The sequence below is a fragment of the Apium graveolens genome, chromosome 2 (assembly GCF_009905375.1).
Source record: "Apium graveolens cultivar Ventura chromosome 2, ASM990537v1, whole genome shotgun sequence".
NCBI lineage: Eukaryota > Viridiplantae > Streptophyta > Magnoliopsida > Apiales > Apiaceae > Apium > Apium graveolens.
The window spans coordinates 108425068-108440065 of NC_133648.1; the positions used below are offsets into that span (position 1 = coordinate 108425068).

At 34.8% G+C, this 14998-nt stretch overlaps 1 non-coding gene across 1 annotated transcript; it reads right to left on the minus strand.

Moving 5' to 3' along the window:
* Nucleotides 1–14669: 14669 nt before the first annotated feature.
* On the minus strand, nt 14670–14774 carry LOC141709279 (small nucleolar RNA R71). The gene has a single exon (XR_012569865.1). It is a non-coding gene; the product is annotated as a small nucleolar RNA R71 (small nucleolar RNA).
* Nucleotides 14775–14998: the final 224 nt, after the last annotated feature.

Sequence of the window (14998 nt, forward strand, 5' to 3'; positions counted from 1 at the left end):
CTTATTTCTATGGGTTTTCTTTTGACCCTGCCAAGCTAGGTGAGGTTAGAAGAAAAGGCCTTGGAAAGGAGTGAAGCTTTCTCTGTGACTCTTTTATTAAAGTCTTTTCTGGAAAAATTAGTAATTTTGATGCTATGATATACTCACTTGTTAACATGCTATATATGTTGCTTAGTGACAAGTACAATAACTTCAGTGAGTCTGTCTTGTATGAATTAGGCTTTAAGCTAGGAGACATTAAGTAAAGGTCTAAAAATATATATTATGCTAGATTATTTAGGTTTCTCGCTAATTTTGTTTTGAAGATCTTATCATTGAGAACCCAACCAACAAGCTTGATTGTTGGGTTCAAGAAAGAAGGGTTATTGCTGATTTGAACAGGGCAAATAACCTCAGTGAGGTTCCTCTAGTCTACTTGCCAATCATGGAATGGACTCAGGTAAGTGAGGTAAATACTTCTGTCCTTACTACTTCTTTACCACCATTTGCAGACAACTGTGATTATGGCATCTGTGACATTGACCAAACAGGTGCCTACACAAGTCACTAAAACAAAAGTTTCCAAAACCAAGTCTCAAAGACCCCACTCTAGTTCCTCTCAAAAGGAACTAGTTTCAAAAACTACCAAAACCAAATAGGGGAGTGTGAAGGGAAGTAAGTCTGGTGAGGGATAGGGTGAACATAAAAGAAACCCTAAGGATAAGGATGGAGAGGTGTGTGTAACCCAACCTAGCCACGCTAAAGTTTCCCAACGAACTATAGTGATTAATAAGGATTCTAGCTCACTACTAGTTTCATCCTCCCAAAAGGATGTCACTATTGAAACAAGCTCTCAACCAAGAGTACAAACTAAGAGGGTTATGGACACAGACTCACCCCAAACTTACACAAAAAAGAAGAAATCTAAAATACTTGGGGATACACAGGGTGCACACATATTGCAAACTGCAGTCAAAGACTCAGTTACAACACCTTCTCAAATTCAGTTTGATGTGGCTCCTGTAAATGTGGAGTCACAGCCAAAATCTCTAATAATAGATGCACCACACACACAAAACTCACTCACAAATTCTTTGGATGTGGATATGATTCACACATCAATTCATGATTCCCCATCTTTAACTCTCATGGAGAAGCCAAAATCTACAATAAGTTAGCATCATCTCCTAGATGATTTGTTGGCTCACTTGCCATTTCTTTCTGATTCTTCTGAGAAATCTGTACCAAATCTTATATCAATCTCCACAGATTCTACAGTAGTTTCCACTCCAAACTCTGTCATTTCTACTATCTCGATGGATATTGTTCATCCGATGACAAGTGATTGTATCTCGACGGATGTGCCTAACAGCAGTCATCCGTTGAAACTCTCAACTACTACCTCGAAGGATGTTTCTCATACGTTGACTATCACTGCACCACTTGAAATCTCAACTATTTTTAAAAGTGAGATGATTTAGTAGTTGTACAATCACCCCTAGGATTGAGGGAATGGAGTGAACAGAGTGAGAGGCTAAGTTGCTCTCAGGCACAAGGAGAGGAAAATAGTGAAAATATGCAAGCTATTTCTTCCAGCTTGGAAAAAGTGACTGAGTGGAGTCCCACCTTAGTAGGTGAGGTGTGAGGGTAGGAAGCCAAGGGGAGCCCTTAATGTAAGAAAATAGAGAAAATGAGAGAAAAGCATGTTCTGAAGAATGGGAGGAGCCCATTGTAAGTGAGTTAAGGGATGTCAATGAGGCTGAAAAGAAATAACTATTTCAGTAAGAATATTAAGCTGTCTTAGAATCTGTTTCTTATGAAGCTGAGGCATTTATTCACCCTATTCCAGCTTATCAATTTTGGCTGAACACGACAATATGGCTGCTGAGAGAATTCTCAATTTGGTGCACACAACTGCTTCCATGCAAAGGGCCAAGGATGCAATCACTGCCATGCCCTCCACAGCTGGTGAAGATTTTGAATATCCAACTGGTATTTCTGAAGACAGTTTTGGGGATGATGGTGAAAATGATGAAGGAGACTTGATGAACATAGTGGGAGAAGCAGGCCGTAGCTCTAGTACAAACACTCCATCATGGATGTTTAGCAAAGAATGTAGTGATCACCACTTCAAATCAACTCTCTTCAAACTAATTCATCAGACTCAAAAACCTGTTAAGCTACCACATATGCCAACATCAAGAGTCTTCTTCAAGCACACCTTGAGTCTCTTCAATTGCACAAGATCCAATCTCTCAAGCAAAATCAAGATGTGTTTGAAATCAAGATAGAAATTGGACAAGTCAAAAAGGACATCACTGAAAGATTGGAGTCTATGCTTCCTGCCACTACATTGTTAGATATCAACAGATTACTCAGGAAAAACTCTGATCTCAGTAGCAAGGTGGATTCTTTGGACACCAGGATAAAGACTCTAGAAACCTCTATCACTCAAATCCAACTTTATCAAGCTCAACAGACACCGCTTATTCAAAAATTGGTGGCTGCACAAACCACAACCTCTGCTCAACTTGATGCTAACAAAAAAGGGGAGACGGACTCTATCATTCCAGTTAGCCAGGGAGAGTCAGCTAGTGAGGGGGAGAAAGTACACAACATACAAGTCAGTAAAGTGATTATTCCAGCAATTACCAGCTCAAAGCCACCAGTTCTTGACAACATTGATTTAATCAATATAGCAGCAGCTGAATTGGAGTTGAGTAAAAAATGGAAGAAAATTGATGACATGATTGAAAAGAAATTTGGTCAAATTGAGAAACACGATAAAGTCGTCTCTCATTTCTCTCAATTGAGACCAATTTCATCAAATGACATGAGCTTAGGGAATATGGAAAGGGGACAACCCTCATTAATCAAATCTTCAAAGGCCAGTGTGATTTTTCAGCCAAAAATAAATTACCCAAAGAACTCAGACAAAAATCCATTGGACCTGGTCTATGAAACTCCCAAGCATAATGAGAAGAAGCTGCTTGGAAGGTCAATTGCTTTCTTCAAATATCCCAGAGACTCAGTACTAAAGAAAAGAATTGCTAAAATCTACAAGAATGGCAAATTAATCTGTGTGGTGGCTGAACATCCATAGTTTGCAGAGGCTAAAAATGAAGAAATGGTGAGGCTCAAACAACAACAAAAGCAAGCTACTTTAGATTCCAAGAACCAAGCTAAGAAGCCTACAACCACAGATTCTGTAATGCCCACTATGACAGCTGAGACTCATATTGAAGAAAAGCAAGTAGAACCAAAGCAGATTAAAAAATAAAGATACAAGCTCAAACCAAAGAGGATGTTGGATTTCAATGAAGACAAGAATGAATATATGCCAACCCAATCTACTACCTAAAGTCAAACAACCATGCCCACAATGGAGCAGGCTGAATTCAAGGTCTATCCTGACATGAACTTCCATGGTGAAACCATAATTCCCAAGGATGAACCTATAGATTGAAAAATCCTACCACTTCCTGATCTAAACATTCCAATCCAAACCAAGCCAAGGAAAACAAAGAAAATAGCAATAAAAAGGTCAAGCCTATCAGACTTCAATCCAAAGCATTAGCCAAGCCCAAACCAACTGTCAACAAGGGAGATCAACTCTTCATCTGTGACATCAAGGAATTCTCAGACATAAATCTCTATCTGGATGAAATAGAAGAAGTTAGAGCTATTGATGCTTACAAACATCTTCCATAGAGATTAGTCTTCAGGTACATGGGTGGAAGAGAGCTAACTTGGCCACTTCACAAAATTCTCAATGAAGGCTATTATGTTTTGGTGAAGATTTTCTCCTTAATAAAGAAGAACTTTGGGTTTAACATAGTTGCCAAGAAATAGTATTGAAAAAAATTGAGGAGATAAGAAATAGCTGGAGAGGACCAAATACACTTCCAAGAGTCCTAACAATTCCATATACAGGAAGTAGAGTGCATTTGAGGCCTTACTGGTTGATGGAGTTTAAAGATGAAAAATGCACCAGAAGATTCTTCAGATTGGAAGATCAACTAAAGATTTCAAGCAATGAAACTCTCATGGAGATACAAGAAAAGATGGATCAGACAAATGAAGATGAATCTGAATTTTACAGATAACTTCAACACCAGACTGAAGAAAACAATGAAAAATTGGGAAAGAAGTTCAGACATTCAAGGAAATAAGTTATATTTGCTCAGTCTAGAAGAATAACTTGAAAATGGCTTGTGAGATTCTCTATAAACCTTCCTCTATATAACTTTCAATAAACTACAACACTTGTTAATTTTATCTACTAGATATCAGTCTATATTTATAGGGTGTTTTTTTATCATCAAGTTTCTCTTAATTTATGCCTACAATTCCAGAAGACATAAATTGGGGGAGATTGTTAGGAATATGTAGTGTACTTGATGATCACTTTAATATCCGTTGAAAGGGTAGCTTATGTAATAATAAGTTTAGTAGCACATTTCTGCATATTGTAATGCCCTAGAGAACTAGATGTTGTAGAATTAAGTCATGTTGACTGCTAGATTGATATGCAAGATAGGTTGGCCAATTATAGATTTTAGATGCCTTGTAATCTTGTATAAGTGAAATAGAGTTAACTGCTGTGAAAAGACTCTCAACGGATGTTCCACAAGGTTTCAACGGATGATCAACTAGAGATTCAACGGATGTTCAACAAGTCTCTCAACGAATGATCCAACAAAATTTCAATAGATGATCTAACTGAGTTTTAACGGATAAACAAATTCAAAAGAGCAGTTGATAGTGACTTGACAGTCACATGCATTGATTGTATACAAATGGAATGTGGCAGCCTATTTATAGGTTTAGAGAACAAAGAAGCATTTCCATTTCCATGCTAAATTGAAGATATTCAAAGATGCTAGATTGAGAAATGAAAGAGCATAAAATTAGACTAGAAATATTTTGTCTTATTTGTTTGTCTTTTTATCATGTAAATTGGTGATATATAAACCAAAGGTAGCAAGTAGAACCATTATCCAAGTTAGAAAGCAATTACCAGAGATATAGAAAAAACTACATCTATAAAGAATTTTCTCTGTTCTTTATAAGTTCAACTTCTAAGCAGTTGTGTGCAAATCTTGCATCACAAAGTTCTCATATTAATATATATCTCTGGTGGATGAATTCAATCCACCATAAAGTTTTCAAATACTTGTATTTTATTACTTTGTGTTTGATTTATTCAATACTTTCATTCCGCACCTTAGCTAAATCAAACATTGTTATATATTCATAGTAGAACAGTTCTTAAAATTGAAAAAGTAGCCAGAATTACATTCAACCCCCCTTCTGTAATTCTTTGTTAGATTGTTTGGGAATGACAGTTATAGAACGATATGCAAAATAGGTTGGATAATTGTAAATATTAGATGCCTTGTAATTTTGCATAAGTGAAATTAAGTCAACTGCTATGGAAATACTTTCAACGGATGTTTTCACAAGGCTTCGACGGATGACCCAAGTCCCAGTCAATGGATGATCCAATAGAGTCTCAATGGATAATCAATAGAGTCTCGACGAATAACAAATATGGGTTGATAGTGACTTAACAGTCATATGGGTTGATTGTATATAAAAGAATTGTGCCAACCTATTAGCAGGATTTTGAGAACAAAGAGGCATTTATATTTCCATGCTTACTTGAAGAACTACAAAGAGGCTGGATATAGAATTAAAAAAAACATGTGATTAGACTTAAACATTTTTGTTTTATTAGTTTGTCTTTTTCATATGTAACTTGGTGATATATAAACCAAGAGAAGCAGGTAGATATTTTTTTGATTGAAAGTACTGAGAAATAGATAAAGCAAAATATGTTAAGAATTTCTTAGTTTTTACTTTGTAAATTTAAGCAGCTATGTGCATTATTGCATCACAGAGTTCTCGATCAATATATATTTCCGGTGGAAAGATCAATCCACCAGAAAGTTTTTAAATCTTTGTGTTTAATTACTTTATATTTTGAATACATTCATATTTCATTCCGTACACTTGCATATTCAAACACTGATATACTTTGATAAAGAAGTTTCTTTAATTTTGAAAAGAAACCAAGAATTACATTTAATCCCTTCTTCTGAAATTCTATTGTTAGATTGTTTGGGAATAACAAGCATAATCAACAAAAAGTTACTATTTATAAAGGTTACAAAAATTCCAAAATTTTGGGTTATTACACTTTTTAACATTTTTTTCAAGATTAAGAAGTCGATCAGTACACCCTTGATGATAATGAGATGCTAGAGGGCCGGGTTGTTAAGAAGGCTATTACTGAGATGGCCTCAGATACTCAACAGGCCTTGAAGGCGCATCCTATAAGTCTGTCACCGAAGACCCGGAGGAAGGAGCTCGTTGAGAACTATGCCCCGGTGACTGAGAGGAGGAAGTATATGCGGGAGCCGTTGGATGACTTTCTCGCCGGGCTTCAAAAGGATATTTCTATTGTAAGTATTTCTATTTGTACTTGTGTGTTTCCATAAGTAATCTACTATGTGTTGTTGAGTTCCTTATGTTTTCTTTTCAGGCCAATTATAATGTTTCCGGGCTTTTGGCGATAACCCAATCTTTAAAAGCGAAGTCGGATGCTGGTAATGTAGCCAAGACTGAGTTTGAAAAGATAAATCGGGAACTTCAGGAGAAAATATTGTTCGCAAGCAGATTGTGCCTAATTTAAGAAAGAAACAGGAGCGCACTGATAGGAAGATGAAATACATGATTATCAAAAATAAGAAATTGAGGGAGGATTTGGTTGTGCCTCTAAAACCTGAAGAGGTCATTGTCGGGTTCCATGGTACTCTAGTATATTATAGAGAGTTGAATGAGAAGACGGTTGAGAACTTCCAAATATGCTGGAATGTTGCCTCCCGCTACCTTGCTGAAGTCTTCGTGGGTCCAATTAATGGTTTTCTGGAGCGTTATATTGCTGAGAAATATAAACTTGAAGAGGAAGCCAAGATCTTTGCTGTAGTTGAACTGGCCCAGGCTACCTCTGGTTCTAATCCTCCTCTCATCGAGCAGCCTTTATCACAACAGCCTCATTTGCCTCAAGAAGAGCTTGAACGTAGTCATCCTCCTCCTTCTCCTCCCAAAAGGTAGGATAATCAGCAACAGTGATTGGCCATAGTTCCTTGAAAATTAACATGAAATATTTTTTCATTTGTGAAATAAGTTTTTTTGGTTTGTATAATGATATTTGACTTGTGTTTTATGTGTTCCCGAGGTTGGTTTGCCCCGATAATTATCAATTTTGATATTTTCTTCGTATTGCTTTGTTTAAAATTTTAAGAAATTTTTTTAAGTACACATAAGTTGTGTTTAATCGACCCCGGGCTGGGGTTAAAAACTTTTAGCTTTGAGAAAATTTTCTAAGTAGACATGAACTGTGTTTAATAGAACCCAGGTTGGGGATAAAAATTTAAAATATGGAAAATTTTCTAAGTACACATCAGTTGTGTTTATTTGACCCCGGGTTGGGGATAAAAGTTTTAAACATGAGAAAATATTTCAAGTACACATGGACTATGTTTATACGACCCCGGGTGGGATAAAAAATTTAAATATGAGAAAATTTTCAATACACTCGGGCTCTATTTACTCGACCCCGGGTTGGGGATAAAAAATTTCTAAGTGCACATGGACTGTGTTTATTTGACCCCAGGTTGGGGATAAAAATTTTAAATATGAGAATTTTTTTCTGAGTACACATGGACTGTGTTTATTCGACCCTGGCTTGAGGTTAAAATTTTAATTTTGAGAAAAATTTCTAAGTAGACATGAACTATATTTAATTTTGACAAAGTAAGTACGCATGCATTTGGGTGTGCAGATGACAGTTGAGATTGCTATGAGTAAATTCCAGGAAATTGTTTGAAGTCATGGCGAGCTTAAAATATGGTATTTCATTGCAATAAAAATTCGATAGTGGTTATATTCCGGAGTAATATTAGATACAACCTTGTATTTCTTATTTTATATGGTCCTTCCCAGTTAGGCTGCAAGTTCCCTTAGTTGGTTGGGTCAGATGCCTCAGTGACCCGCAGAACCAAATCTCCGACTTTATACTTTCTGACATTAGGCTTCTTCCCAAAGTAGAGTCTTGTCTTTTCCTTGAATTTTTTCATTTTCTGGATGGCCTGATCCCTCACCTCATCGACGAGTTCATGGTTCACCTTAAGGCCTTCTACATTGGAGACTTCTTCAAAATGGATCACTCTATGGGATGTGGATGATAAGTGGATTTTATATATACTTGGAATGCTTCATTACAGGCTTAAGTTGGTGTTTTGGACTCAAGTTATTGGTATTTTTGATGTATTTTTCTGTTATTGCATTACATGCATTAGTTGGATGAATAAATGAGCTTTTTAGGCAATATAATGAAAAGAGGTCAGGTTATGAAGTCAAGACCATTCTCAATTTTTAGAGAATCTCAATAGCTTTGTGTGGACTATTGAATCATCGAATTCTGACGAACGAAACTTAAACTGCAACCAAAACAAGAATTGAAGTCGAAGTACAGGAAGGCGGCGCACCCGCGCAGCAAGCGGGGCAGCCGCGCCAGAGATGTAGAAAGTAATTCTATTTTGTGTTGAAATTGGAGATTTTGAAAGCCCAGGTCCACCAAAATCATATATATACCCATAATAATTCATTTTTATTAAAAAAAAAGAGCCAATGGAGAGCAATATGAAGACCTAGAGAGCATAAGACGACTATGGAGAAGAAGACTTTTGTATTCTTCAATATAGTTGATACTTTGATGCTTGTTTTCAATTTGTCCTTGAACCCTAGTACTCTTATATTATTTATAATCATGTTTTCATTGGAACCCATGATGACGATGAGTTCGATTATGAACTAATCATTGTCATAGGGTTATAGCGGATTTATTTATGGATTTCAATAGTTAATTATTCTTAATCTTTAGTGTGTGGTGATTTATGATTTCCTAGTTTGGTTGTGCTTATTCGGCTTTGATGCTTAGCTAACATCTAAGATTGTTTATTAATCTCTATTGAAGCGATAGTGAATATAGAGGTTTAGAATTTTCCATGCTAGCATAAGTTTATGTATGAATTGACATGCATGATTCGTTGGTAATTTTAACTATCTTATTCACCCTATGTAATCAAGATAGATAACTTGCTCTTCAACCGTTATATTTTTAAATCTAATAGTCATATAGGGTCTAAGCATAATTGGTATTTGCCATCTTCTATCTTAATTATGGATGCTTAGTAGTAGGGTATACGTACAAAGAAAGTTGGCGTATACTAATTTCGTGTTATCTGATTGGTTGTCATCACCATCACATGCTAATGATAAAGACATAAACTATGAAAGAAGTATTTAATGAAGTTAGAATCCCATGTTTTATTCTCATATAAGTAAATCAGTTTTAATCTCCTAGTTAATGCATGCTAGTATAATCTCTTAGATAGTTAATCAACTCAAAATTTTTACTTGTCTTAGCTGTGAAAGATAATCATACATTATTGCATAAGTGCATAATCTAAGCTTAACCTAAACCAGTGTCTGTGGGAACGAACTCGACTTAAATCTTATACAACTTGTGATCACGTACGCTTGCGTGTATTTTCGCGTGTGTTTTAGTATGAACAAGTTTTTGGCACCGCTTCCGGGGACTCGGTGTTAATTTTTAGTTTATGTGCTTGACATCAGTGGTCGTTAAAGTTCACTGGCTCGGATTCTTTTACTTTCACGGCTTACTTGTTTGTGTTTCAGGTACTCGAGAGAGCGTGTATGCTAACATGTTCTCAATCTTTTAAGGAAACTATTGAAGAAGTGGAAAAAGAAGTTCTTGAAGAAGTTGATATAGTTGAAGACGAAAATGAAGAAGAAGAAGAAGTAATCATTACAATGGGATATCCGGTAGCAATAACAAAAGCGTTGAAAGACTATTATCAACCAAAGATCATGGACATTCAATCGAGCATTGTCAGGACAACCATCACGGCTAATACCTTCGAGATCAAGCCTGGCACGATCCAGATGGTCCAGAACTCAGTTCAATTTGGGGGTGCTCCAACAGAAGATCCTAATATGCATATTAGGGACTTCATTGAGATCTGTGACACTTTCAAGTTCAACAATGTCTCTGAAGATGCTGTGAAATTGAGGCTTTTCTCATTCTCTCTAAGGGATAAGGCTAAGGGTAGGTTACACTGTAACACCCCCAAATCCGGGGTCAGAGGATTTGGTCATCACTATAAAACTTCAATCCAAATTAACCTGTTAAATCAATAAATAAATGCCAGCGGAAGATAATTATCATAAATGACCCCAAACTACTCCAAGATCTTTTAAGGTTACAGTTCTAGAAACAAGAATTCCAAATTCCACAAATAAATTTTTCACTTTCTTTTAAAACTCTTTTAATAATTCTCAACCTTAAAACTTAACCCGCTAGTATAACTTCGAAAAGAAGTATACTAGGCCCAAATACTATACACAATTATAATATAATATAATATAAACAACTTTACATAATAAAACTTACACTAGTCCGCAAACCCTGGACCAACCACCTTCGAAAAGCTTCTTCTTTGCTTCCTCAAATTATGCAGCTAAACAGTGCAAGCTAATCCTCACTGGAGGTTAAATTTAAAAACAAGCAAGTATGAGCGAAAGAAATGCTCAGCAAGATCATTATGACATATATAGGGTCATTTTGATATAAAACCGACATCTGCATTGGAGCAGAACATTTAAAATCATAGTTGCTGAATCATAAAATTTTAGTTGAGGAACCCCATAATTGATTCCTTAATTGTATTCACAACCATTTTGATATTTTTGAGCGAAATGCTTCAGCAATACTTTGAATCTTGACGAGAATAAAACTCGTAAAACACTGTTTACGGAAATATCGTAAACCACAATAACATGAAACAATGGTTATGGATTGAATCATAAACTTTATTCAAAACCGAACTCTTCAAATTAATACTTATTTTGCTGTCATGTCAAATTAGATATCAATACGAACTTTGATGCTCACAACACCCATACTGAAGTCAACATTAATCATCTATACTAATACCACCTTTGATATTTAACAACAACGTAAGTATCAGCATAATTCAGAATCTGAATCAAAACTGCATTTCACCATTATTCCAAAACAGAAACAGTTGATAAATCATTTATGCTATGATTATCAAAACAATAAAGAATTTTAGATATCTATTTAGATTGGAACCAATTATGCACTATGCTGTTCCTGATGATCAGTCACGAAACAACACCGGTATCCCGCAGCCATACCGTAAATATAGGTACTACCAGTATCCCGAAGACATACGGTACCTATAGGGCGCCAGAAAAGGCATAACAAGCCTTGTAAGATATTACACTTCCGTATAATAGCTCACGCTGGACCGATGCCTCGGCCTCATACGCAACCAGTAACCATCCAATCTTAAAACATTTTATTAAAAAAGGGGTCATAATATTCGACACCCGAATAATTTTATTCCCCCAATTCTTGGGTAGGAATATTCGCAACCAAATCACTTTTCTCAAAATCCAAAACATTTATAAATCCGATAATTGGATAAGTAAAAACACTTGCCTATTCTGAATATAGAATAGCAGATGAGCATTTGCACAAACAGAATTATTTAATTCAGCGATATGTAAAACATTTATCTATTCTGAACTGAGAATAGGGAAAGCAATACTTGCATGATAAGATTCAAAATAAATATCACTTGGGCAATAAGTGATGATAGGGATACTTGCCTTTGGGTTTTAGTAGTTAGTCACACTCGTAAAGACGCATCTATTCTGACATTCTGTCTCAAAACATCACCGCCTTTAAGTTCAACACTTTACTGATATGCTGCTCCTGCTATTGCTAGAAGTCAGATACCCAATACTATTCCATCTCATTCTTTATCCAATGTCTTATCCTGATCAACTCGAATGATCCGCATCTATAATTAAAAGATACAACTTTAATTGTCTAAACGATAATTACTCGACGAACTGCGCGTCAAAACCCTATCGTCTACCTATACGATAGCCCACACATAAATATAACAGATAAACACAGGACCCTTGATCCACATACACACATAATTCATATAGCACATAAGCACATAACTCATGTATCAGATAATTCATATCACACATGACTCGATTCGCTAAAAGACTTGACTCGGTACTTTAAGAATTTAAAGCGAGTCAAAATATGATTTATTGATCAATAAACAATTCAGAATGATTTGCAAAAACAATCGAGTCCCCGAAACAAAAGAATTTAAGTCTAGAAAGTATTTTTAAAGAAAGCAAAATATTTTTCTGAGTCTATACGCGTTCGTTTCGTAATAAAAGGATGAACAGTTTATTTAATACAAATAAAATAAGAATAAATCATTTAATAATATTTATCGAGCTTTAAAATATTATTAAAGCTCGAAACTATTTTTCGAAAATTTTAAATCATAAGAAATAATTAACTCTAATTAAATAATCAATTAAAATTCATTAATTAAATAATTTGGATTTATTTTCGAATAATAATAAAAATAATAATCTTCAGAACTAAAAATAATATTTTCTTGGTAATCGGACAACACCTCCTCTATTTCTCGGACTGCCAGTCGATATCATATCGACACCACCAACAACAATCAACACAATAATTTATATTTACGCGTATAAACACTCCAGAAATGAATAACACGGTCAAAATATGACTTCTACAACCACTTCTAAAAATTACGAAATAAATATATAAACACTGACATGCTATAATATATAAAAGCGGAAACTCGGAATCCTTACCCAAAATAAATTCTGGTCACCCCGAGGAGAATATATGATGTCCGGAAAATATCTCCATAAAAATCCGAAATTAATAGCCATAGACATATACACGCTGAGATGCCATGTGGAGTAATCAACACCGTCATACTCCTTTTTAATGTCCCAAAAATAAATTAAAACGGAAATATAACGGAAATATGCCCCGCAAATTATCTCCTCAAAACCTCGCAATATATATACCTATGCGTAGGTATCGAAGCGCTGATCGTTTATATATATAATAATTAAAATTTGGATATACGGTTGAGAAGATATGAATTTTTGAAAGTTAAAAGTATTAAATATTACAGGGAGAGAGGAGAGAGCGAGACGAGAAGAGGGAGGGATTTGGGACAGTGGGGAAAACAAAACAAAAAAAGAAGGAAGTGAAGATTTGTACGGGTAAAAGAAATAAAGGAAGTGGGTGGCACAAGGGGGCAACAGGGGAGAGAGAGGAGTGAGCAAAGCTGAGGCGGTGGTCTTGTTATCTGTTTCTATTTTTTTATTTTTTTTAACTGCCACGCATCTAAACAGAAATATAAACAAAACACGTGTCCAGAAATTGACACGTACTCTCTTTTGAGCTCGATTATGTTCCGTGATTTATGATTTAACGAACAAATCTGCGGGCAAATAAATTTTGAAAAATTACCAAAATAATTCTGAAATTCTCAGAATAATTAAAAACTACTAAAATAAAAATTTCATAATTTTTAAAATATTTTTGAATCGCAACTCATACCTGCATTTAACGATTTAACGAACAAACGTGCAGGTGAATTTAATCTGGAAAATTTCTGAAATAATTTTAAAATTCTCATAATAATTAAAAGTAATAAGAATAAAATTTTCATAATTTTTAAAGTATTTTTAACTTGCGCGCTATACCCGTATTTTACAATTAACGAACCGAGTTGCACTTGAAACAAATTCAGAAAATCACGAAAATAGTCTTAAAATATTACAAATATCCCGAAGTTTATAAAAACATAAATTTCGTAATTTTAAAACAAATTTTGAAACGCAATTTATACCCGCTTTTAGCAATTAAAAGATTCAACGCGCGGGTAAAATTAATCCTAAGAATTCCCAAAATAATTTTAAAATTCTCAGAATATTCCAAACTTGAATAAATATGAGTTTCGTAATTTTTGAAGGATTCTAGAATTAAATACAGATTTTATAAATAAATGAAATCAGAAAATCATACAGGGCTAAATAATTGATGAAATATTGATTTCTAAATTTTATAAAATCCCAAAAATATTTATTGTAATTATAAAGTCATAAAAATAATTTTAAAGATAATTTAAATATTTATGAAATTAAATTTTCAATAAAATCACTTTTTAAAGACAAAAACAAAACGATACGACTCAGTAATTAATAATACAAATAATCCTCAAACGCAACTGAGTCCCACACAATTAATATTACATACAACACATAACAGACAGAATATCCATCAAATCCCTAATATTACTAAACGAACTCAATTTACCGATATCAATAAAATGATTGATTTTCAAATAAACTTTTGAAAATAATACATTTAAGTAAATATATTTAGAAATTAACAAGGATCGATATAACACTTAACAATTAGCACCTTACCATTTAATAACACCAACTCGTCAAATAGGAATAAAATATCCACCATTTTATTCCTTCCAAATCATAAAAGCACATATATATATATATTCAAATAGTAATTATAATAATTCTAAAAATACGGGATATTACATACACTCTCTACCAGCTGGTTCGATTGCTACTTGGGAAGATCTTGCTCAAAAATTTCTCACTAAATTCTTCCCTATGGCAAAGACAGCTTCAATCAGGAATGCTCTTACTCAGTTTGTGCAGCAATCAGGGGAATCTTTATGTGAAGCTTGGGAGCATTATAAGGAGATGTTGAGAAAGTATCTGCATCATGGAATGCCCGACTGAATGATGATAAATTACTTCTATAATGAGTTGGGACCACATTCGAGACCTATGCCCGATGCAGCATCAGGTGGAGCTCTATGGGCTAAAAGCTATGAGGAAGCTTATGAACTGATCGAGATGATGGCTGCGAATGAATATCAGAACCCAACCTAGAGAATGTCACATGGCAAGGTAGCAAGAGTTCTTGAGGTGGATACAGCTACGACTATCACTG